Source organism: Amblyomma americanum, chromosome 1, assembly GCF_052857255.1.
Source record: "Amblyomma americanum isolate KBUSLIRL-KWMA chromosome 1, ASM5285725v1, whole genome shotgun sequence".
Taxonomy (NCBI): domain Eukaryota; kingdom Metazoa; phylum Arthropoda; class Arachnida; order Ixodida; family Ixodidae; genus Amblyomma; species Amblyomma americanum.
Window position 1 is genome coordinate 484,581,326 of NC_135497.1, and position 27,017 is coordinate 484,608,342.

The 27,017-nt window shown below is 45.3% G+C and overlaps 1 pseudogene across 1 annotated transcript; it reads right to left on the bottom strand.

Moving 5' to 3' along the window:
* Nucleotides 1–619: 619 nt before the first annotated feature.
* Nucleotides 620–25,684, bottom strand: LOC144127277 (calsyntenin-1-like; annotated as a pseudogene). The gene is made up of 10 exons (XR_013313531.1): nucleotides 24,209–25,684; nucleotides 19,401–19,592; nucleotides 18,799–19,065; nucleotides 17,758–17,936; nucleotides 15,212–15,451; nucleotides 11,938–12,133; nucleotides 11,042–11,193; nucleotides 10,078–10,321; nucleotides 6,969–7,168; nucleotides 620–6,588 (listed from the first exon to the last, which is right to left on the bottom strand). The product of XR_013313531.1 is annotated as a calsyntenin-1-like (transcript).
* Nucleotides 25,685–27,017: the final 1,333 nt, after the last annotated feature.

A 27,017-nucleotide genomic window follows, 5' to 3' on the forward strand; every position in this document is an offset into this window, starting at 1 on the left:
TAATTCTCGATTATATCTTTTGACAAATATGTAACATGAAAATCTTTGCCAAACGACTGTTGCCACATAAATTCTGAAGTGTATAATTATAAATGTAAAAAAACGCCATATCACAAATAATTTTCTGCTACAAATCTGCAGAAAAAAAGGAATTGTAGTCAGAGCTGCAAATACTGGACAAGACTACTGCAGGAATGTATGCCCCTTTCTCGGTTCATAGCCCTCTCACACTGCTAAGCATGTGCATGGCCTACCTTGTCTGTTACTGCCTTTCCTTCCCATAGGAACTCCCACAGAACCCCGAGTATTCCATCCTTGCAATCTTCCTCTTCCGAGCTCACCTGGGCCTTGCAAATTTTTGTGCTTAGCCAGAAAACAACGTATGTGCCGGATACTTGCCTGTAAACATACTAGATGTTAAATGCATTCTTAATGAGACGGTCCTTTGAAAGAACAGATTTGGAATCTTTCAGTAAAGGTTCACTTCATGTTCATTACGCATGCTCATTGCAGCATGCTCTCTACGGCCTCTGTGAACATTTTACGGCTAAAGGATTCACCTTGAGTGATGGCCGAGTAGACAGGTGGTAGCAGTGGGCAACATGACAAGACAGCAGCTGGGACAACCATGTGGTATTTATTGCAATCAAAGTGATCAGCTGGTACAATATATTTGTCAATTCGACGATTTTTCCTACACAAGAGTACAATTTGTAGTATTATATGTATATTTATACATACATATCACAAATGACACGCCGTACAGGACAAAAGACACACATTCTCAAACGAAAAGATACCTGCATCGCATTTTTTCCTCGTTTTCTTTTTCGATTTGGGACCAATGTGTCAGTCGTCCCATACACTGAAAAGGTGGAACCATGCCCCGCTGCAGTTTACATCATAGCATACTCAAATGGTTTTCCCTGTCAAACAAACACTGAAAACCGCACTTGACTCTTCACCTATGTATGGAATGTCTGTTTTGACTCTCGAGCATACAGTAAGTAAAAACACAGGAGAAAAAAAAGTGACTATACAATAGGCAATGCTGTGTTCGTCTTCACTATAGGTACATTCACTTAAGCTGCCACAAACAACAAAGTACAAAAATGTGCCAAATAATAAAATGAGAAGGCTTTTAGTGGCATAATTTCATTAGAAAGCCCCCAACAGTACATGCTGCTGACCGAGGCGTCAACTTTTAATGGCATCTCCTTCGCGCAAGCACGTTCGGCTGCATCGAGCCATGCATTTTCTCACGAGATATTTGCAATAGGTCTTTGCGAATTCAGTCACATGGCCCTAGAAAAATAATACATGGGGTGAGGACATCCTGTGGCATAAGGATAACAACCTGTCTTTTTCATAACAGCAATGCTTACGGACCATTTCATTGCACATTGTAAAGCAGTTTGACAAATTTACAACTGTCAGAATTTGACAGTGCTACATTCTATGTACAAATACAATGGCAACTGCCTGTTGCTTATTCTGCCAAAGCTCCCAGTATGAGTTCAAAATTATTCTGGCAATGCGTTTTCTGCATTTTCCTACAAATAGCCATGCCAGAAGGTGAAGGTGAAAAAGCCAGATTTTGTTTTGACCATTGGCTTGCAGTCCAGGCCCAACCGGAACTGCAGCACGTTGCTCGATGCAACAGAACATGCATTCGCTGCAGAATGTTGCCCTTTCCCATTCCCACCCCCGATGGGTACGGCAGCATGCATATCCACATGGATGACACTCACAATAGCAAACATTATGGAATAGAAGAGCTTGGGCGACAAGAAAGGAGGGGTGATGGTGCATTTATACAAGCGACTCAAGGCTCCAGAGAGTGGCAGCCACTGACAGTCACGTAGGTTACCAGGCGTGAAACTGTCAACTCAAGGTGGCAGCAACAACTACAGACACCAAACAGTCGAGAAAGTGCGCCTCGAAAGTAAGAAAACAGAAGAAAGCTGCACTGCCTGCTCGGTTCAGGAACTGTGCAGCTCAATTTTCTTCAGGATTGAGGGACATGCAGCAAAAACTAGCTGGTAGAGTAGATATGTTGCTTCCTTCCTTCATACTATGAAACAACAGAAGAAAAAAAACAATACAGCCTGCGCTCGCAAGCCTCAGTTCATGGGCAAAGTGTAGCAGCTGTAAATGCACTCGTACAGCAGCACTGTTATACAATGGCAAAAAAATTGAGCTTTTCTTTTTTCTGGAAAGTAAAACAAGAGTGAACAAAAAAAACCTGATCAGTGCCAGGGCAGTGAGAGAAATCAACAAGGTGTTACTTTCACAGAATTTGCCCTCGTAAACTGCACAAAGCAGATGATCACTAGAAGCGAAGAAGAAAACAATAACACGATGCCACAATGGCTGACTTTTACATGGCTGTGGTGTCTTCTTTTCTCTATGGGTTAAATGAGAAGTGTGTTTGAACTCAGCAGTCTGCACTATGGCACAGTAGAACGTCTTGCCCTCTAAAGCTTTTCATGGGAAGCGGGCGTATGCGCTCTCTTTCTCTCTCTACCAAAAGCACAAAGAACAACTCAACGACAAACTTAGGCAAACAAGAAACGCGCGTCACACTGTTTCTCCGCTTTTGGCCCATCTTTGTCGACGACCTTTGAAGACTTGAAAAAGCGAAACACATGTCAAAACAACGAGGCCTGAAAGACAAAACAGTGGTGCAGGTGTGCAAAAACCGTAAAAAGTTACCTACACAAACTGAATGGAAACAACAAGCACAGTTCAAATATAACAGCTGGAGTACGACACTTGGAGCACACCAGAAAAGAGTTTCGATACTAGCACAATTGCAGAAGGCAATCGAGGCCAAATAAAATAAGAAGAAAAGGTAAACGAGGCGAATACTCGTTCACAGTACGCAGGTGACATAAACCACCCAAATAAAAAAAAGGGACACATGATGAAGCTTTTGAATATGAATGCTGCTTCTGGATAGATTGTAACCATCACAACAAGTTGTATGAAACAGAGCGGCAGTAAATAAACCCAAACCGCAATAGAGGGTAGGAAACATAATTAAATTCGATTCAAATGCAATGCGCAGCAGCGGACCTCACAGCGAAACTAATTTGCACAACATTGCAAGATTCCACAAATTTCTTACCTGGGCTCAAGATTTTCAAAAGGCATGGTGAAAAATAGGGCAGTTGAGTGAGTGCTAAAAAATTTTGTGCAGCCACACAGGCACATGAACAGCAATTTATGAACATCAAATAGAAAAAAAGTTGTTCTTGAGCATCAAGGATGCCTAAATTAGTTGAAAACACAAAAAAGAAAAGAAGCTGCCAAAAGCAAAGGTGGAGGGAAGTACGGTCACAGATCCCAAGGATATCAGAGCCTCTCAAACAAATGTCTCTTCGGCTGGAAGCAGATGAAGACTGCACCCTAACACTAAGGTTCAGTTTTTCAGAACAATGCACAAGAAAAAATGCGCATTCAGAATTTTTAACACTTCTTTTTGTCATGTAAAAAGCATTTACAGCTCCCTATTTAAGTAATGTGGGAACTTAACAACATACTCAGTCAGCCACTGATGAGAAATACTAAGGTGTGTGTGCACTACAAGTATTAAATTCGCTGTACACTAAAACCTCTGCAAATGCCAACAAAAATTTCATGTTAAAACTGATGTTTGCACATCTCACTTAGTCCGTTGCCCTCCTCCCCATCATAAAGAATGATAGTGCAAGCGGGGCCAATGTGATGCAATGAAAAGAAGAGGTAGTTTGAATGTAGCGTACACAGAACAGCATATTAGATAAGTTTCTTGTATGAACCCTATGGCATGAAAACAAAATAACGAGAAAATTCTGCGGCAAAAAAGAAATGAAATTAAAGCAGTGTGCACAGAAATGCATCTTTAACAACTTTCCAAACACTGTTGTGAAAATTGTAATGAAGCCAGATATATTTATGCATTAATTTTGTACCTGCACTGTTTAGGCAATCAGCAATATATTACTGGAAGATCACATGATCCAGATAACATGATTCATTACCAATGCACAACTGCGAGCAAATTAGCTTCCGAGTCTTAGCAGCTGAGCTATCTCGCAACAGCAAGTCTTCAGTGAGGTAACTGCTTGCTGCCCACTACTCGAGCTCTCCGCTGTAAACATTTGTTTCTTTTTTTGGATCCTACGTATGCAGACACCAAAACCACAAGAAAGTTTTGAAATTGGTCTTCGACCGATCAGGCCGATATACCCTTGATCATGAAACAAAGGCGGAAAAATTATCATGCATACAAAAATTGAAATACAAGTGAGGTGCGCATCACTAGCACCAAAGCGGTCGAAGCGGCATTTCAACACCAAGAACTGATATCGTTGCCAGGCAGTTGTCACACCTGTTATCGGTTATTAGCGTAGAAAAATTTAGCATAATATTTAAGAGCATGCGAATTAGCAGTGAAGAGGACACACATTTTACAATGGTATAAACTCGAAGTACAAATGCTCTCTTTATAGCTTCCTCTGCGTTTAACACATTCTCTTTTTCAGAAATAAGCTTTAACAAAAGATCACGAGAGGAACGAAGTTAGTAGGACATGGAGGAGCCAGTAGAGGTGTAAGGCACATGGGTACACAGCAACTGACAGCACCAGACAAACCACAGATATCAGCATGTCATATCTTGCACTCAGAATAGTGCGAAGAGCCCTTTGTCATAAGAAACTGTAGAGGCCTCTTACAAGCTTGCGCGTGACTACAAATGACTCTCGAGAGCTTCAAAAAAAGTTTGCATTGTGTACGCTACAGTTTCCTGCCCTCTGAATGTCACAAACAACGTGCGCCCAAACCTTGAAGGAATACGTGTCTCAACAAGGGCACACTGCAGACAGTTGCAAGCTGCAGCACATAGCTAGAAAGCAAGCGGAATCTGCTGCACTTGATAGAGAAATGAACAAAAACAACTAAAGCTTACTTGAAAAAGCATATGTATGTAGATATATGCATATGTTTTTCAGTTTGCTAATTGAAGTGAGAGCGTCCAGAAATTAAAAGAACTCTGAAAAAGCAAAAGAAAATGTATAAAAAAGACAACGACTGGTCCACACACATACTCAGGATAAGTACTGTGACTTCACGAGGAACAATACCAGAAGACAAAGGCAAAGAAAAACGGTGAAAGAAAAAAACAGGATATAAGCATGTTGCATGAGTCAGGGGCATTCAGGTCAGTCGCCAGAAGCATGCTGGCTGTTAGCATAGCTATAGGATGACACACTGAAAATTTGTGTCGATCAGGTTCAGCCTGCTCCTCTCAGTTGTTTTTTAGTGACGCAGTTTGGCTTCTTCTGTGAGCAGCAGCACAAAGATGTTCTTTTTCTTTTTATTTTAGAGAGGAATGAGGACAGCGAAAAATGTTGGAAACGTAATGGCCAATATTCGAACTTATCAAGCCATGCAAACTGCTTGAAGTTCAGAAAACCAGGCGGCAAGTGGTCTAACATGCAGCCAGTTCTAAAAACATGGCCACTTGCCATGAAGCACGGTGCAGTGCCTTCGCAGTTGGTACACCTAAACCTCATGTACTACAATTACGTCAAACATGGAATGACTGCCAGTTTGACCTGTGCCTGCTCTTGCGGCTGTCAGCCCTTGTGTAGTGGTTCTCTCGGTCCAACCACCAATGACAGGAAGCGGTGCACGAATAACTGTCTTCGTTCGTCTTTTTGAAATTTGCTACATGAAATCACTCACACACTGACATGCTTCCAAACTCCAGAGCAGCACAGGAGTCAAGGAGAGGAAAAAAAAGGCGCCAAGGTTGGTAGAGGTGAAGAAGGGAATCAAGGGAATCTCACTCCATGAGTTCCAGCGAACACTGCAGGGTAAGTGATACCACTAGAACCTTGTGTGCAGGTTGCACTGATGTCTTGACTGCCTAATCTAGAAGAAGCTAGAAGATGGAGCTCATGTTTCTGTGTTTTTCAACTTTTTTTTCATAAGCATCAAAAGAGCTGACAGAGCAGAGGTACAGCAATTAGAATCCTACCTAGTGATGCTGGTCGACTGATGGTCTGCACGGGTTCTCTTACGAGGCACTCTGTTCTCTCCAAAAAAATCTTTCATATAATCGTGCTTTCCCGATAAAGCAAAAAATGTTGCTCTCAACTGACCAATGGAATTCGCATTAACTTGTTGCCCCTGGTCAGCAGCGCAGCACTAGGTGACATACTAAATCGCTGTGGCTGAGAGGGCCTGATGGGAATGCGAGGGAAAGAAGAGGAAAGAGGAGGGGGAGTGTCCTCACCTTCTCCGCCATGGTGTGGGTGAACATGCAAGGTGCGCGTTTCACGCGCAGCGTGGAACCGGCACATGCTCAAAAGGTCAAGGTGGAGTCATCCCACTCGAGGTCACCCTTGGTCTTGGCCTTCTCCGGGGGAGCTCCTTCTTCCTTCTCACTCTCCTCGTGGTAGCTGCTGACATCGTCTGAGGTGTCCAAATCATCGTCCTCAGCCAAGCCGGGGCGGCCAGTGCCGCCCCCGCTGGCACCGCCCATGCCAGAGCTAGCACCTCCGCCGCCACGACGGCCTTCCCGATCCTCAGCAATTTGCTGGTGTTCTTTTTTCATCACATCACCCCAACCTTGCAACAGCACTGTGTGGTGCTATGCTATGCACAAGTGAGCAAATAAATAGATAAATAAATGGATTGGACTGGATCATGGGGTTTAGCATCCCGAAGCAACACATGGGTTAAGAGGGACGCAGTAGAAGAGGGCTCTGGATTATTTTCATGGACGGCCGCAGACCTCCTTGGAGTCTTAAACATGCACTAATATTGCACAGCTCATGGGCACATTTTGCGTTTTGCCTGGATAGAAACGCGGCTGCCGTGGCTGGGACTGAACCCGGATTCTATGGCTCAGGATCTGAAAGGTCTAACCGCAGAGCAACCGCAGCGGGTTAATAAATAAATGGCTGGCCCACTCACATCCATGGGGTTGACAGTGATCGTGAGGGAGGAGTCGTCCCAGGCGATCTCCTGATCCTGGTCGTCTCCAGAGCGGAGGCGAGAGCTGCTCTGCCGGTGCTGCTGGTGTTGGTGTGCAGCACGAATGCGAATCACACCCAGCACAATCATGAACACCAGGAAGCCTCCACACACGACGATGATAATGGTCACCGCATGGCCTGGATTAACAGAAAAGAAGAGAAAATCCACTCATGTACCATGAAAGACACACAGCTTGTTATGTAAACACTAAAAGGAAAGATATCCTCATGAGGGATGTCTTAAGCTAGCGTTTGTTTGTTGAGGTAATACAATGTTCTTGCTCTTGAGGCAGGGCAAAAAGAGCGAGCATGTCCTCCTTACTAGGTGCTGGACTCAGAGGGCCCCCTTGTCCACTGGACTTGCACTGCTGGAAGTTCATGCCTGAATAGCAGTTGTGGAAGTCAAAAGGTAATGTTGTGTGGCAATAATGGCTAAAAGTTTGACGAAAGATCCCTGCTTTCTATCGTATAATGATTTTGAAGTGCCACTGTGGACAGATGCTCATGAATGGATTCAGCGCTTATGCGTGTCCTCCTATTTTTTCATTCACTGACAATACAACAAACTCCCATTAAGGCAAATTCGGTTAAGATGAATTCCCGGATAAAATGAACAATTGAGACCATTTGGTTGGTTTCCCATAGGATTCGATGCAAAAAAAAAATGTTCTTTAGAATAACTGTTTTGCACATGACTCAGTAAAGATGAATTTTTGCAGCGACTGCGAACTCAGGTGACCCCACGTAACGGCACTAGCAGAGCATCTATGGGGCACTGTATAGCAGAGAAAAAAAAAATATATATAACCCTTCCACGCAAGAAAACGCACTTCAGCTCGCCCTAACTGCAAACCTTAAGCAGACCTAGAACATACCTAGAACATCAATTGCCTCTACACATGCCCAGTCAGCATATTATCCCCCACTATCACTACCAACCTCCATCATCCTGGAGTTCCTGGTTGGCCGCGGACCAGTTTGAGGATCAACTGGCACTGATGGAACAAGCTCATTCCATCTTCAACGATTAAAACGAAGTTGCCATATAAAGTAATGTCTCTCTCTCCTATAGACAGCTTCAGTGCAACTTCGCGCTATTGTGAGAAGCTGCCTTGTAGGGAAGCTTTCTTGCCAATGCGGAAAAGACGGCACCTTCGCTCCAGCCTGCGTGCGGCACTCAGATGCCAGATCTTGGAATCGTTCACGTGTCACGCACCTTGTGTTTCCTGCAGCAGACTACAGGCACTTAGGCATGGAGTAGGACTGTTCGTTGAATTAGGGCTGAAACAGTTGGGAACTGGATTTTTATTTAACACTGCATCACAGTAAGCGCTATTGCGGCATAGAGATGGTCAGATATCAGTGCCGTATGGGCACTGCCTGTAGTGGATGGACAGGCAACTGGTGCGCCCACTCGTAGAGTTAATAACGGCTACACTTCAAGGGAGCAAGATAAGCGAGATGCACATCGGCCCAGCTGGGAACCTACAGTTCACTCGGAGCTTCAAAAGTCGTTGGGATCAAAAAACACAAAAAAAATAGCACTGGCTTCAGAAGAAAGAGAGCGAAAAAGAGATAGTGAACAGAAGGAAACTAGACAGATGCGGTTTTAAAGTAGGACAATATGAGTGTTTTATGCCCTCAATGTTCAGCTCACTCCATGCATAGTGCCATATACCGCATAAACATGTGTAAGGGCCACACTTTTTTTTTCTAGATTTGAAGGCCAATTTTCGGGGTGCGGCCCATACATCCGATTTGCAAAAATTTTTAAAAATTTTTAAAGTAAAAACACACCGATCAGGGAATGAGCGGCATTTATTCTACGTTCAATCGTCACTCGTGGAATATTTCAACACCAAGCTGGTGCTGTGCTCTGGTGCACACTCACCCCACAAGAAGTCGCACATGTCTGCTGTCAACATGCAGCCATTGTTCCATGCTTCCATCGCTTAGCACAACAGCTGTTCTTCAGGTTTGGGAAACTTGCACAGCTTGCCTCGGAAAGCGCGCTTTTTGTAGCTATCCATCCTTTTGGTTGCACCATTGTCGGATGCACTTCTCGGCCATGTCTAGTGTCCTGCAATCCGCACGCATGCCATTTTGACAGCAAACTCCCAGCCGTGTAGCAATTAAGGTGCTTGCCCATCGTGCTAAAACTGCAACGCTTAGTAGCAGCACACGAAAGCCAGAACTACGGTGAACTAACATGCTACCACTACTTCCGTACCTTTTCACAGCCATGAAAAGCTGGAGCTGGTGATACTTATGCCAATACAGATAGTGGGAGCCCGCGGAGTGATGATGAGCCGCGACCTCGGGCTCCATCCATGGTCAGCATCTGGAAGCTCCTGTGAGCATGCGTCGCCTCTGCAATTAAGCGCACTGTTGCTTGCAGTCGGAGCTGATCACAGAGGCCATGGCACGTGCATTTCGAAGGCTATTCCCTTGCGGGTCGTGGAAAGTTTTGGTGCAACCCTTACATGAATATTATTTTTTTATATTTACTTGGGGAAAACAGGGTCAGCCCATACGCGGGCGCAGCCCTTACATGCATTTATATGGTATATTCCATTTACAATTATCCTCTCACTGCATAGTCATTTCGTACACTGCTCTTATGTAACATATATTTGGATGTGCATAGTGTGCATGTCTATCTCTATTGGGGGCACTTCTGCTAAGGAAAAGTCCTGATAAAAGGAACAAATTTTCTGGTCCCTTCAAGTTCAAGGGAGTCTATTGTACATACTGCGCTTTGCAAGAGTAAACGTTCTTAGTTGATGTCCAGTGCTCATGTTGTCCATCCCTTTTTTGCCTTCTTGTCATGCAGTCAAGACTGCCTTACTCATCAACTAAAGAAGACCCTAACATTTCTGGTAACTGATTGCAATGAAACTCCTCTCCGATTACGGATTAGGATTCCAAGGCTACTAGTGAACATGAAACTAAGGTGGATGGCTGGACTAGGTGATGTCCGATCTTGAATATCACAGCAAGAACGTGAATGAAGGGTGAAAGGAGATGATCAAAGCACTGTAGCTTACTTGCGGAGCTTTTTGCCAGCGCCTCAGAAGCGCCACCGTCCAGCATTTCCACGTATTTTCCTGCATGAGCCTTGGCCTCCACGCTGTGCGAGGCCACCTGCACAAGGGCAGGCATGGCAGGCGCGGCTGGTCCTGCGGGCGGCGAGGATGATGCCGAGGCCGGTGTGGTGCGCATGGCCCCAGTTGCGGGTGCAGCCGTTTCGTGTTGGCTGGTGGACTCAGGCCGTGGGTGGATGACAGTGAGCTGTAAGCAAACAGGGAAACACTCAATTGCTCACTGACATTAACTAATGCACATGCACCCAAGAAATTTTGGGATAATATGAATGCATGGTGAATGTGTAGTGTTATGAAACTGCATAATTAATGTGCAGCCTTGTATCTTAGAAACGACCACGTCTTGGAAATGAATACTCATGCAGCCTGAAGTCATCTTTATTCTGCAACCATCAAAAACATGTAATCATTTGTAAGAAATGGCTTATTGTAATGTGAACATGAATCAAATGTTAAGTTATACTCTTTCTTAGTCAAGGAAGACTGATGAAAAGACTGGATCGCCTCAAGCCCCCTCAGGCTAACTTCCTGCAGCGTGCCTACTTTCAAGGACACACGGGAAACGCATACCGCATGCATGGACTGATGTGCTTGCTGTTGCAAATGAGCCGTTACTCCCTGGCTATAATAAGCGCGGAGCTAATGAATGCACAGAATAAAACTGCATTTTGAAACAATGATGAAGTCTTTGTGTACTAAAGACACTGTTGCCCAGACATCTGCTTACTTGACATCACAACCTAACTGACGACTGAATTCAAGCTACAAGACAGTGGCAAAAAGTGTATACGCAGGTTTAAACGCATGAATTTCAATTCACTGGCAGCTTTGTAAAATTGTCAAGAAAATGTTGCGAAGAGCTGGCAAAATAAAAAAAGTGAAAATAAAATGACTGATGCAAACTTACTGCCTGAATGTATGCATTGCTGACAAAACGACCATTCAGTTCAGAGCACACAAGCTTGAAGGCTCGGTTTGGGTAATTGGCAGGCTTCTTTTTGAAATACAGGATCTCTCGCAGCACATTTTCATAGTGCTGCACCTTGTCAGCTCCTGAAAACACCAAATGATGGACACATATGTCATTGCAAAGTGCTTCTCGCAGCGTTCTATTTCCAAACACATCATCTAGATCAAGACATCGTAAATGCTGGCACTTTAAAGTTGAATTTCAATTCTCTCGTAGATAGCAAAGCTGGTTTAATCACAAATATTTCTATTCTAGTGTCTGCATCTGTACAGGCTTTCTTGGATAATATATACAATGCTATGTTTAAGTTCGAAACTGTTACTCAAACACATAGATGTATCAAAGGTATTTTCCTTGACTAAAAAAGATAAATACCAATCATGTTTAATTAAACCTCAGAAAACATTCAATATGCATCCTGAGCATTTGGAATGTAACTGAAATCAGAGATATGCTGTACAAATGTAAACATGACTGCCCTAATGTCAGCCAAATCTTCAATTTTGAGGACAACTCTGTCACCCAAGCACAATGCGAACAATATGCTTCCTTTTCAATTAGAGATGATTTTCCAAGCAAAGCTCTTGACCTCCTTATGAACTTCTAGATAGAACTTTTGTGAGGCCTAGCTGACGGACATTACAAATTACACCAACATTTAAAATTCCACTAGATGAAACCCAGTACCAAGAGAAGTAGCAAAGCAACACCCAGCATACACTACACTATGTTTCTAAGCTGGCGGGGTTCACCTATGGACATGAAGGGCATGGCAGATACATGCCAACTGCTAATTGTTAGCGCCCAGCAACATGGCATGCACTAATCAGAGATGACGAGCCCATCTTTGCTCTGTCGATGGTGGATGCCCAAATGTGCCATCATGTATAAGGGCAGCTGGAAGTGTTCGTGGTCTGGGTTCAGTGGAGGGTAGACCTGCAGGCTGCAGGAGTCAAGGCGTCCTGGCCGCTGGGAGGCAGCGGGTGGTGACACCTGGTTGTCCTCTTCATTGTCGTCGTCCTCATCCTCCTGCATAAAAAAAAACATGAGTGCACAAGAACAGTCCTACGGGAAGAGTGGAACTCAACAGGACAGAACTGAAGGTAACTACTCTCACAATCACAGTTACAGAAGACCACAAAGTGACACTTTTAAGCCTTCTGGATTTTGCCTGTACCTGTTACAACAAGAGCTAGATGCCAGCCCTCTCGTAATATCTGGCTGTCTGAAGTTGTTTAGCCTGCAAGTGCCAACAACAGCAGGAAATAATACGTAGAGTAGATTCAAGTACAAAGCAGCCAATGATGCAGCCCTTGAATACATCATTTTATGACCCAAAAAATTTATCAAGCATATGTAAGCAGCACATTACCATTCCAATAACTATAAAGTAAAATGTTGCTCTAATCATTGCACTTTTCCACAGTTGTATCTGTTTCTCTGATATGCAGTCACAACATAATTTGGTTGACTTAAAGGGCCACAGGAAGGCGTGTTTGAGCTTGGCTTTAAAATGCTTGTACTATGCCACGTACGAGGCCTCAAAAGCGAGCGGGAAATTTACAATACATTTTTAAAAATTTCTGCTTCTGCACCTCACAGTGACGTGCGGTGCTGGAATTTTGCACGAAACCTGACATATGATGTCCCGCCGTGCAAGTGACGCCAGCAGCCAGGGGTTATCATTTATTCACCGCGTGAAATTCATCTAGACGTCATGCGGCTACCATGGCCGTGGCCACTCCTTGCGCCCTGGAAGCCGGCGGATGTAGGGAAGGGGTCGAGTGGTCGGGACCGGCAGAGGAGCGCTGACATTTTCGCATGCGAAAATTGAGAGGTAAAGGTGCAAAGATAGGGAAGCTCAAATTTTGACTGTATATAACTGCTCTTTCACAGAACACATCAAAATAATTCTTGCTGGAGGATATTTGTGAAGCAGCGTCTTTTGACATCCCAGGCATGCCGTAAATTTATTGAGAGCCCCTTTCTCGGGTCCTTTAACAACAGAGGGTGCATGCCATTGTCTGAGCCCCAAGAGCTCTGTTCTCCTCATTAGCAGTACTAATCACAACTGCGTCGGAAATACCTTCAGCTGCTTTTCTGCTTGCATTATTTCAGCAAGATGAATTGTTGGGCGAGTTGGTTCACTGTAGCATTAAGATGAGTTGCGCAAAAGGGACAATTCACACGAAAGAAGACGGGACAAGCGCTTGTCCCGTCTTCTTTCGCGTGAGTTGTCCCTTTTGTGCAACCCATCTACTTTATTTATTCCATAAACTCTATCTCTGGCCAGCATTTTGAAGACAGTATGAATGAGCTACTCATTGCCTTTGACATCAACTGCTGGCACCTTGCAGATCTTATGCAGATCAAAGCAGTTCATATCACTGTGCCAATTGATGTAATAATATGCAAAACTCCAAATCGTTATTTAAGAGGCACTCTTTGCTTAGAAACATTGGGGCATACAAGACCTTTCTACTGTTTATAAGTGGCACTGTCCACTCCTTTCATTTCTAAGGTTCCAAGTAGGGGTATGCGGATATTGAAATTTTCGAATACGAATCGAATATGAATATGAAGAAAAATGGCTTCGAATATCGAATCGAATATCTGTTCAGTACAAAAAACATTTTCAGAAAATGTTATACAAACAAATGTTGTTGCCCCTTTTTTAAATATTGTATGGTCTTTGCAACTAAAATAAACAAAACTAGACTGCCTCAGTACCGTATAAAACAACATGATGTGCACAGAAATGTATACTACTTGATTAGACAGCATAACAGTATCCGAACTGTAATGAGGCCATGCAAAACAAAATCCATAAAATGACAAGACTGGCAACAGAAAATTACATGATGACTAGTAAAACCTCATTCATTCGGCGTCCAAGGGACCGGTAGAAATGCCCGGTTCATCTGAAGGCCTCGGTTTATAAAATTACGCCCACCCCTCCCGAAAAAAAACCTGTCGAAAATGCAAAGATGCAGTAAGGCTTTATGAGGCGGCTCCATCGCGCTAACACCTGCAAGCCTGTGACGAGCCGCCTGTATTGGAGTGCTGGAACAACACAAATGCAAGCAAGGGGACAGGGAACACGCACTGGTGTCGGATTGACGAGACGGTTTCTAAAAAGGAAAAGGAAATCACCTGCGATGCGCCAATCAGCGTTCGAAAGCCGCACGGAGCTGGGATTGGACTACCGGCGAATGCGTGTCCCGACAGGTGCAGTTGCCGCGGAGCAGCGGTGAAGCTCAGAAACCGGAACTGCGCGGCCAGGCTATTTTTTTTGACCTAGCGACAGGAGCCTTCGGATCGTTGTCACGCCTGCCGTTACGCCAACTAAAGAGGTGCGCGGGTTAGAATGCACTATGCAATAGGCGAGATTTTTACAGGATCGCTTGCCCTATTGTGACAACTCTACGCACCCCTTCAAGAGGCTCCCATTACCTTCCGGAAGTAAGCATTCCTGCATAGCGTAGTTTACAAAACGGGATGGTGGGGCTCACGCTCGGAGAGATATGAAGGCGACAGGACACATTCTTCGGATGTAGGCATTTAATATGTAACGCATTACGGAAGAACAAAAAAAGTATTATTTCGCGTTGCAATTTGTTCAAAGCGGGCCGTTGGCCATCTTGTTCGCAGCGCGTGTTATAAGTGGGAAAGCCCACTTGCTGAATTTATCACGAGGTCAATCCTAGCGGCGTCCGAATGCGATCGGTCCGCATAATAAATGACAGAGAAGGAAGGAAATAGAAGCTCTGTATGGTTTTCCTGGAATTTTAACTCGATCATTGGCTAATTTGCCCAGATATTGTGTTTTTGCCACAGTCGAATTTATGTAAGTCTGCCAAGTATACAATAGCTGGCGAGTATTTGGGAATTTTGGAATATTCAGAAATCCTCGAAATCAATTTCTCGAATATGAATACGTATTGAATATCAAACATATTTGATTCGTATTCAAATTTTAGAATAATCGCACAGCCACAGTTCCAAGGCAACGCGACCTTTTCTTGAGCTTGTAATAAGTCATGAAGCTGGCTTTAAGACTGAACAGCTGTGCAGCCTGCAGGATGCTAATAGTTCTACTGCTGTGACCTGTGAGGAGGATGAAGCCGTGCTGGCCTGTGTTGTGGTGGGATGCTCGCGGCCCACCGAGATGATGACCGAGGCAGACAACTCGATCCATCTTGAGAACACGAAGCAGCACGAAAAAAACGAGGACAAAAAGACACACGTACGACAGGACAAATGCTGCACTTCGAACTGAATATTGTTGAGAATACCAAAGGTTAAGCAAAGCCCTACTATCGCCTCGTGGCAATCAACTGCAATGATCTAAAATCGCCATTTCATTATCAAGAAGAGACAAGGAAGCCGTGCTGACACACTGACCACCTGCTTTTCTGATGTGATATGCTTCAATAATCTCTCTTTCCATCCGATTCCTTCCACGCCCAAGAATTTTAGCTTTCCGAAATATGGGTTTACACTTACAATCCCAGCAGTGGATAGCAAGATGACCAATTTTCCCTTCTTTCACCAGATTATAATGCTCCCTAGCTCTCTCATTAAAACAGCGTCCCGTTTGACCAATGTACTCTGTATTGCAAGTGAGCGGAATGCTGTACACTACCTTAGTAGTGCAACGGGTGAAAACGAGTTGGTGGTTTATAGTGCAAATTGGCTTTTTCTTACTAACCATCAATGGGCAAACTTTTCATAGCTTGCTTGGGGCGGAGAAGAGCACGTTAACACCGTATCTGCTTGCAACTTTCTTAAGTATATGAGAAACTCTGTGAAGATATGGAATTACTTGAGTTGACAGCCTCTGGTCTTGCTTATCCATCTTTTTGATGCATTTTTTCTTTTGTAACAGCGTCTCTGCAACAGCTGACAATAAATCTGGAGGAAAGCCGGACATGCGCAATCGCTCAGTTTGGATTCGAACACTTTCAAGCATTTGGTGCGGACATGATTTTTCCGAAGCGGAATTGAGGCAATTCATGGCTACTGCTCCTTTGATTATTTTTGAATGAGCACTACTGTAAGGGAGGAGTGCCTTTTGTGACAGACAAGCAGATATATACAGCATGTGTTTTAGAAAAGACTCTTCGAAAATCAAGTTGGCTTTCCCACAATATGCATTAATTGGGAAACAGCGTCGCTGGCCAACAGTCAGAGGAAGACAAAGTGCTGAATGTGCTTAGAAGCACTTGACAGCTGTGTGTGCTGTTGTCACAGGAATCGTGTCGACACCATTTACGTTACGAAACACATGACCACATGAGTATTTTCTGCATCAAAAGTTAGGTGTGTCACCATTACTTGGGATTGTGACATTATTGTGAACCTAAAATTTTTTTAGAAGGCCATCAATATGCTGTGGAATGAGTGACTTCTCTAGTGACGTGAGAGGGACAAATGATCTTTTCGTTTTTTTCTTCTCCATGGTCCAGAACGCAGAGTAAATGCTGAGTTTTAAGGTTGCAGAGGACCAGAATGAAACATGGAACATTTCCTTAATGCATACTCAAATGGCATGTTTAGCCCAGGCCAGCGATAGTACCACTGCACCTTGTTTGCTTACATAGAACAAAGCAGCACAAGACTTTAACAGGCAACCTAATCTATCTAGTATATCTCCTAATATATCTCAAGTTATTTCAGGCAACTGCCTCTCTGTTTAGATCCTGACACTTCGGCTCGTGTAGCTAAATCAACAGCTAGCTTTAGGGGAGTTTTATTAGTTTATTGCACATTATTTACCTTATGACAGACACTTTACTGCAAGCTGCTAAGTCTAACTGCACAAACAGGCAACATACCTTGCCAGCAGGCTCCTACAACAAAGGTGGTGTTGATGTTCTTGGTCTGGTGAAGAGGCCAGTCATCTACAACTTCTGGGTTGTTAGCCGTCACCTTAAAGGGCCGTCCATTGACATAGTGATGCCTGCATCACATAGAACCAACATGTCACTGCTGTGCAGGAAATGAAATGTAGAAAAATGCAAATGCCCAAACTAGTTAAGGCATTAAAACGTATGAACCATGTCCTAGCTACTGAAATACATAAAGAATACTTGTCCATAAATCCCAACAGACCACAGACATCTGTGGAACATCCATATAACATCCAAAGCTAGAGACGGATCAGCTGCACCACGTGCATTCCAGATTAATCAATGGCTAATTGGGCACCGTTTAGTTCCAACTCTCAAGCCATTTGATACTAAATGCAACATTCCTAGTTATGATCAGTCCTCCACCCAGTACTAGCTGGGCACCGACCGATCCTACACGTACCAGCTTTATTCAAACCATTCCTTAGAGTGAATGCAGTTAGAACTAGAGCGGTCGGCTATTGCAATACTTGTTCCAACTGAAAATACCTTAATAGACCAACCTGAACTAATTAACTTCCAGTTTATCATCTTCATCTGGGTTGGCCTGTTTGTGTGCCCTACCCAGCAGGAGATACTGCATCAACTTGGAAAATCTATTCCCACTTACAGTCACAATTCTACATTCCATGACCAGGTACTTCATGCGTCAACTATCACACTTGACCCCCACAAAGTAACATACAACTAGAGGGATGGTAAATGGACTACATAGCACAGATTGAAGCCAAGGATGCTAACCTCGGGGAAGTTGACAGAGACTGCATAGTGGTGCCACATGTCGTCGTACACCTCGGGTGTCTTCCAGCGCCACTCAGCTGGTGTGAATTTGTTGGCCTGCTCCTGGGTGGGCTCCCGGCGGAGCAGCAGGATAAGCTGGCAGTTGCGAATGAAGAGCGCTGTGTGATGCCGGCTCATGCCTGCATGATTATTAAGCACATGCACGCATGCTTAATGATGAGAGCTCTTTTTCTTCTTTCATGTTGTTCTTCACTCAATCCAATGAGACAGGTTGACCACCAAATGCATGAGGCCTAAGGAAAACAGAAGCAGCAGATATAACAATTCTGCTGCTTAAGTAGATGAATGCTATTCCTAGACCCTTGAAACACTTTCATGTCTGTGTTTAATTAAGTATGTGATCAACTTAGGTAAAGTGGAAGAAAACGGGACTTGGTATACCAAGCTGAATGCCGTTTTTCATGACTAACCACACACTGTAAACACCCTACTAAATCAGACTACAGGGCTGATGAATGCGAACGAAGTCTAAGAAAAGAATACCAATTAGTATAACACCTCATTTAAACTTGATGATGAGGTCGTTGCAACACACTAACACAGTATGCCACAATTACAACGTTGCTAGCAAGACAGAGTTGCAGGCCAGTGGGTCACACTTAATGGAGGGAAGATAGCACAACAAAAATGATATAAAAAGGAGGTTTTAACGCTTTAATGCATGTAGCACCTTAATAGTTCCACCCATTAAAGCTGCACCTTAACAGCTTCATAGAATCATCTTTGGAAATACCAAATTCGTTTTGGCAGGTCATGACACCCAAAACTACATGTCCACTTTGCACCCTTCTGCTCACATCACGTACAATCATGCTGACGTCCTGTCTGTGGACGATGTTTCTGGCGTGGCACTGGTTTTACAACAAGGGGCTACATGAAGATGATTGTTTCCAAAAAATTGCATACTCAAGAGTATACAATAAGTGCCCAGGGGGAAGCAGGGAAGTAACTTGGGCTAAGCGCATGTGACAACTCACTTACGGTGGTCATCAGAGCTGCACAGTACATGCTCCTTGAGGTGGCTGGCGTTATGGGCTGTGGGTGTGCAATGACATATCCAGAAGCCCACTGTGAAAACGTTGGTTAAGTTGTGGGACACAGTAGACTCGGGAATGACTACAGCATTTGTGGCACCATCAAATTAGTAGATCTGGTCACTCTCACGACCTTCATCTGTTGGCAGACATTGTGTCCACTCGGCCCCGACTCCAGGGCTTGGAAGCAGGTCAACACTGTCTGAGCTGGCCCCTGCATGTATGTGGCGAAAAGATAGAATGCCAAGTGTGATTTCTCTGGGCACAGTCTAAAGAAAGCCTGTAAAGCAACATTGACGGACATTAACAATTAATTAGTGCACTTCTTAGTGCACTAGGTGCCCTGAAGACATTAGTATGAAATGTAACCATTCAGTGAAAAAATTCCGAAGAGCCAACAAATTTGTTCAAAACATAAGAACTATCAAGTTTGATTCCACCGTTATGAAAGCAACCAAGCCATGATATTTCGTACAGGAAACATGAGACTGAGGTTAATGTTCGCTGGCAAATGGTGAAAAGTGTGCAACTCATGACAGACTTGCGTACCAGAGAGCTTCCTTTGAGAATCGACTGAGTAGGTGTCCCGGTCATAACCCTTCCCCACGTGGCAGGTGGCCAGAGTCAGACGAGCTGAGAGCTGTTCGGGTTCGCAGGCTCCTTCGGACAGCTCCAGCTGGGCATCCGGGAACAGGGCCCTGCGACCGAAGCCTGGTGTGTACTCCACATGCTCCTCCATATCTGCAAGCACAAAGCAGACACCCTGGTTGCAGCTATTGCAGAAGCCAATACAACCATTATAGCCGTAAATACTTTACTCTACCTAGACTACAGATACTGGTGAGCAAGAGCACACAGAAGTGGAAATTAGCATTGAGCAAGGGCTATTTCACAAATGCTTTGAGCCAATCCAAGCCAGGTGCATGCAATGACAGCACCTCCCAGACAACCTCTGATATCCATATGATGTCATAAATGATCACAATGTCCGATATCATTTGCGGATATCGAAGCAACATCCAGGCGATTTTCGACGGTCAAACATCAGTAAAAAAATATTCACAAGATATCGCTGTCAAAACATTTTTTTTGTGGCGATTGCATTTTCTTGCAGCTTTTTCCAAGATTCTGCTGTCTTTTGTTTTAAATTTGAGGGGCCATATCTACATGCACATAAAAGCGCGCTACTCGTGAACAATTCTCGCGGGGCAAAGTTCGACTGAATCTCAGCAGTGTTGAGAATTGATCAAAATGTTTGAGAATAAAATTATTCAGAAGCTCTAAGTCCAGGGCGCCCGGGGCACCCGGACTTTCTAAGTGGAAGAAAGTAATGAATGTATGAATGAAAAACTTTATTGTATAAGGGTTATTTCTCGCAGCGTAGGTGGAGCCCTCAGTCCAGGGCCCCAGCGGCCTTTGCAGTCTTGCGAGCCCTGTCGATCAGCTTGAGCTGCTCTTCAGGCTTCGAGCTGGACAGCGCAGCCTCCCACTGCTCCGGTGTAGGTGTGTTGTTTATCGGCGCTGCCTGCATTTTCTGACAGGCCCATGTAACGTGGTAAAGCGTTGCGTGTTCACCGCATAGCGGGCATTTGTTTTCATAAGTGGATGGATAGATTTTGCTGAGTAAACTCAGATTGGGGTATGTATTAGTCTGTAGTTTTCTCCAGGCAACCGACTGCTGTTTACTAAGGTCTTTGTGGGGAGGCGGGTAGGTCCTCCGGAGGGCTCGTTGGTGTTCTAAGATGGCTCCATACCGTCTAGTGACTGCGTCCAGTTCCCCTTCGGTGCGCGCCTCCCGGTTGGCGTATGCTCGGGCATTGGCGTCCGCACATTGGTTCCCTTTGACAGCCTCATGGCCTGGTGTCCACGTGATGAAGCATCTCGTAAAAGTGATTGTCCTCGCCTTGAGTATGTGAATGGCTGCAGTGGATATGCGTCCACTGCTGTATCTTCTGCACGCCTCTTGCGAGTCTGTAATGATGTGTGCATGGGGCTCGTCACTCTGCTGGGTGATGGCGAGTGCAATTGCTGCTTCCTCAGCCTCGAGTATGTTGTTGGTTTTTATCGAAGCGCAGTTGATTTCCCTGAGCTCGTGATCCACCACGCTGGCTACCGAGCCATATCGGTGTCTGTATGTTGTTGCGTCAACATATAATACGTCTTTTGCCCCGGCGAAGCTTCTTTCATGGAATTCAGATCTTGCCTTTCTTCTCGCCTTATGTATATCTGGATGCTTGTTTTTTGGAATCGGACTGATCTCAATGATCCTCCTGATTTCATTTGGAACGCTCGCTGTGCTATTGATTTCTTTCAAAGCGTCCCTCATGCCCAGCAACCGCAGCGTGTTTCTGCCTGTTGCGGACAGCATGTCTTGTTTTCTGCGCGATAAGGTGGGCCTCGATATGTTCTTGTACTGTGTTGTTTATGCCCAGTTTAAGGAATTTCTCCGTCGAAGTGCTGACTGGCAGTCCGAGAGCGCATTTGTATGCTTTTCTAAGAATTGCCTCCAACTGCTCCTTTTCTTGCTCGAGCGGTGTTTGGTAGGGGACGCCGTATAAGATCCTACTGACCACGAGGGCCTGTACTAGCCTACATGTGTCTTCCTCCTTCATACCTCTCCTTCTGTTGGAAATTCTTGCAATCATCCTGGTGATCTGTGCTGTGGTATTTGCTAGCTGTCTGATCGTGTGATCAATACGACGGTTGCTTTGGACCCACATGCCAAGGATCCTAGCTTTCGATACTTCTGGAACCTTCGTTTCCCCTATGTAGATATCTATGGAGTTTTGCAGATCATACCCTTGTCTGTAGACTCTGAGCACCTCGGATTTTTCAGGGGAGCATGCAAGTCCACAGTGTCGGGCGTATGCGTTGACCGTGTCTGCCGCTCGCTGAAGAAGCTCTTGTTTTTCGCCTAAGGATCCCCTTGTCACCCAGATTGTGATATCATCTGCGTAGATGGCATGCCCGATTCCTTCAATTTCTTCAAACGCCCTTGCTAAACCAATCATTGCAATATTAAAAAGCATAGGTGATAGCACAGAGCCTTGTGGTGTTCCTTTTTCTGGGGTGTTGAAGGTGTCAGTCCTGATGCCTCCTATTCCAATGTTAGCGGTTCGGTTAGTCAGAAAGGCTTTCACATAGTTGAATATTCTCTGCCCACAACCCAGTTTGCTGAGCCCCTCCAGCACAGCGCTGTGACTGACGTTGTCGAAGGCCGCTTGAAGATCGAGAGCGAGCAAGATGTTTTCTCCATATTTTGGAACGGAAGTAAGCACCTCCTCCTTGATCTGCAGGAGAACGTCCTGTGTCGATAGGTATTTTCGAAATACAAACATAGTGTGCGGCATGAGTTCGTTGTCCTCAAGGTGGGTCTGTAACCTGTGATGCACAACTCTCTCGTACACTTTTCCCAAGCATGATGTTAAGGAAATGGGTCTAAGACTGTCCAGATTTGGAGTCTTTCCGGACTTCGGAATCATTACTATTTCCGCATGTCTCCAGTCGTCCGGGAGGGTCCCCTGTTCCCAGTGTTTATTGATGAACTCCGTGAATCTGATTGAATTGTCATCCAGATTCCTTATCATGGCATTGGTGATGCCATCCCTCCCTGGTGTTGTGTTCTTTGTGGCGGACATCACAGCGTGTCTGACTTCTTCTGTGGTAAGGGGTTCGTCCATAGCGGGATTCGTTTCGCCCGTGTATGCCAAGCTGCTGTTGGCGTATGTTGCATTGCCGATGTAACGCTGCTTGATGTTCTGTAGCATTTCCTCGTCAGTGCCTTGGAACTGGTGCGCGATCCTTTGGGTCGTCTTACGGGTTTCGGATTTTGTGGTGGTTGAGTCTATGAGAGCCCTTAGCAAGGCCCATGTCTTGGCCCAACCTAGAGTTCCCTGAAGTTCGTTGCACTTTTGGTTCCAGTCGCGCCTCGAGAGCTCCGTCGCATATTCTTCAGCTTGTCTGGTGACCTCAGCGATCTTACGCTTGAGCCGCCTATTATGCTTTTGCCTTTTCCACCTTTTTAGTAGGCCCCGTCTGGCGTCCTAAAGGTGTAAGAGATGTTTGTCCACCTCGGGTGTGTTGGTAGTGAGGGCGACCTTTCGGGTTAGTTTTCGCCAGTATGTCTTGATTCTTGCGACCCAGCCTTCTATGTCGGTGATCTCAGCGTCTTCATGCTGTGCCCTGGATTTCCTATAGGCTTCCCAGTTTGTCAGTCTAGCCTGGCCATGTTGTCGCCTGATTGGGAGGGTTTCTATATGGATGCACAGGATGCAGTGGTCACTGCCTAGAGTTTCGCCGTCGTTTTCCCATCTTGCGTGCCTTACCCCTTTGACAAATGATAAGTCTGGGCACGAATCTCGGTTGATGCTGTTCCCCACTCGCGTGGGTTGGGTGTGGTCAGTGATGAGGGTGAGCCTTCTACGATCAGCTTCTCTGGCTAGATCCCTGCCTTTCGGGGTTTCCCGAACGTAGCCCAACTTTTATGCCAGGCATTAAAGTCCCCCAGAATAACGATACCGTTCTTGCCTGCTGCTTCTTCTGCTTTGCCTAGCAGGTAGCTGAAATTGGCTTTCCTCTGGCTTGGCGGGCTGTACACGTTAAGTAGGAAGGTGCTTTCTTGGCTTCTCTTTTGGGTAATGATTTCTATAAGGACGTGGTCAATGTCCGTTCCGTCGATGTCGTGTCTGATTGCGGTGACTGCTTTTGCAACCAGCGTGGCGACCTTGCTTTGCCCCTGCCCCTCGTAGACGGAGTACCCCGCGAGAGTGAGTGAGCAGCCGGTTTCCTGTAGGGCGATTATGTCTGGCGGAGAGGTGCAATTTGTGATGTGTTATTTAAGAAGACCCTGCTTTCGGCGGATCCCACGGCAGTTCCACTGCCATATTTCAAGGGTTTCCAACTTGACCGAGCGTTTACGGTTGCTCGCCATACTGGGATGGCCTGTTATAGGGTTTTCCTCTGGATTTCATGGCTGTGAATTGTACTAGACGCTCTCTATCCTTGCGCGTCTCGTCTTGGATGTTGGAGATGAGGTTGCTAATATTTGCCAGTGCATTGTTAACAGCAACCATGGCAGTTGTAAATTCCTGGCGCCCTATAGTTGTCGCCTGAGCTTCGTCTGTTTGCGGGTTAGTGCTGTTCTGCCTTGTTCTTTGGGCCTTTAGTTCGTCTATCAGATCGTTTAGTTTCTGTCTCAGCTCGGCGTTTTCTGCCCTGAGCGTCTGAATTATTTGTCTTAGCTCTTGAACGTCCTCGTTAGCTTCCTCATTAGCGTTGTTACCTATCACTGTTTTCTGTGTGTTTGTGTTTTTTGGAGCAGTGGGAGAGGTGGGGAAAAGATGCTCTTTCCAGCTCACCCTGGTTGCTTCCTCCTTTTTTGGTGCGGTCTTCTTCTGCTCCTGCTTCTTTTTGGTTTCTGGATCCTCCCGGGTCCTGGACGCCGATCTCGACTTTGATCCTGATCTCGATGCCGATCTGGACTTGGATCTCGAACTGGAGTCCTCGCTGAACCAGCGTTTCCGGGCCCGGCCGCGTCCGCCGTTGTCTCCGCCGCCTGGTTCCTCTTTTTTTCTCGTCCGTGGTCTCGGTTTCCTGAGGCGTTCCTTGCACTCCTTTGCCCCCGTAGGATGCGCTTCCGTGCATAGCACACACCTGGGCTCGCAGGAGTGTCCGTCCTCGATCACTGGCTCGGTGCATTTAGAGCAGACGACAACGTCAGGTGTCGGGCATACGTCCGCCCTATGTCCGGCCTTTAAGCATGTATAACACACTTGCCGCGATGACCGATAGAGGTAGCAACGTATCTCGCCGCCGTAGTAATAGACGTAGCGCGGAACGATCTTTCCCTCGAAGGTAATGACCGCGCTTTGGGATTTGCCAAGCATTCTTGCATAAAGTATTTTGACTCCTTGGGTACGTACCCGGAGATGCGATAGTAGTTCAGTTGGCGTGGTCCCGGCGTCCACTCCATGAATGACACCTTTGCACGAATTGTCCGGCGCGGCCACGTAAGCTGTCACTGCATAGGTCTTTGCAGCAAAGCGTAGACTTGAAATACACTGCACAGCACAGGCAGTCTCCATGCTTGGCGTGCTGAGTATAGCGATGTTGGATCCGTTGTGCAGCCGTATAAGGAAGCTGCCTTCGTTGCAGATGTCTGGTTTTCCGCATGCTTTGGTTATAGCCCGGGCCATCTTATGCGTGCTCAGTTCGCTGATGTTGAGTCCATTCATCGGTCTAAGGATGACTTTGAAGCCGTTTTTTGGCAAAGGAGGTAGCTTCTCTCGCCGAACGGGATTCCACTTGAGTTTGGGTTGGCTCAGCGCTGAATTGTCCGCCGCGTCTGTCCCGGCCTCTGGAACGGCAATCAGTCTCGAGTTCTGGTATTTGGCAGTGAACCATCCCCCGTTGTCGATTGTTCTCTTCTGCGAGAGGTCCGTAGCGTTGTCGGTAGCGTGGTCGGTAGCGTTGTCGGTAGCGTTGTTGGTAGCGTTGTCGTCGCTGTGAAGATTCTCTTCGAGCGGTGTCGTGGCTCCAGCCGACGCCGCCGCGTCAGCGTCCGCCATCCTCACGGGTGCGGCGTGAGCTGTAGCAGCGTTCCTTCGGGCCGACGGCCCGACGCCGCCTAGGCTTAGCGCGGCGTTCTCTGCCTTGGATTTTCCGACGGGCAGAAAATGGCAAAATCTGGACTCACGGATGTAAAGCGGGTATCCACGGATTCCGCTTGATCAGTAGAAAGCGATGGAGTACTCCATTTTCTACTGCGTTGATGTTTGCCGGGTGTAAGGAGGCGTCGAGGCAGGAGCACTTGCGAAGGGCGTTCTCTTCGTCTGGCCCCCTAGCGGCCTTTTTCAAGAAAGTAATACCCGCACCGCGATGTCGAGCGGTCTCGCGATTGTCCTACATCTTGGAGATTTGCAGATTGAGGCGCCGGCTATCGGCGGGAAATAAATACTTGCCGTTTGTAATTCCCTTATTTCCGGAGCATTGAAATGTGTTTGTTGTTTTAGCTTTTCCTGGGACAGTTTTGTCAGAATTTTTGTTACTGCATCTATTTTACTCAGTTTTTATTTTGTACACAGCCAAACTAGTCACCGTAGCTAAATTTTTCAAAAATGCTCTCCCAAATGCCACCGTCATCGCCATCTTAGTTTTTGAAGCTTGGCGGGTGTAATGCCGCAGCAAAGCTGTTGCATAGTAAATACATAAAATGGCAAAGTATTTAAAAACTTAGCACACATAATCGCTTTTAATTTTTGTGTTTTCAGTTAGTAAACTCATTAGTTGCATTAAATACGTAATCTACACTCTTAGAAAAAAACATAGTAAAAAGGTAGTAAATGCTGCAGTTACTACCCTTTTTTCACTGTTACTACCTTTGTACTACCTTTTCACTACCTAGTTACTACCTCAAAGAAGAAAGAGGTAGTAAATAGGTAGTAACTGCTGCCGTTACTACCTTTTTCGTTTGTTACTACCTTTCTACTACCTCAGAAGAAGCGTAGGTAGTAAATGCGGGTGCAGCTAACATGGCTTAGGTAGTAAACGTTACTACTTTGAACAGAAAATGCCCAATATCATGCTCGACCACGGAATGATAGTATATATAACACTCCTGATGGCTTTGCTGCCCGATTCCATATGTTTTATGATACAAAGGCCTCTCTAAAGTACATACATGCAGCAAGATAAAAAAAAAACACTATATAGTGCTTCTGGGGCATTCCACTCCAAATGTCCCAGGTTTTACGCTCGGCAATTTCTAATTTGTTCAAAAAAATTAATGGAAACTAATCCCAATGTGCGTAATCAAAGCCTAAAGTATTATGCTGAAAAAAAAAATTATTCTTGAGGTGAGCGCAGTTTGAACATTTTGAGTAGGTGAGAAACAAGGCTCTGCTCGATAATTATTAAAAATTCAGAATTTTTAGAAATCATTCCAGAAAATTTTAAATGACATTTGTACAGATTATGGCTTTATATATTATATATTACATCTAAGGCACTCTCCGTACCTTGCACCCTTTGATGCAGCCTTAGGTTTGTTTCCCCACTGATTAAACTGCTCGCATATATGACACTTTCTGTCCTAGAGCATGTTGTCATCATATGGTTCCCATATGAAAAGAAAACTTAAGCTATTAAAAGCGTGCAACGAAAGGTGTT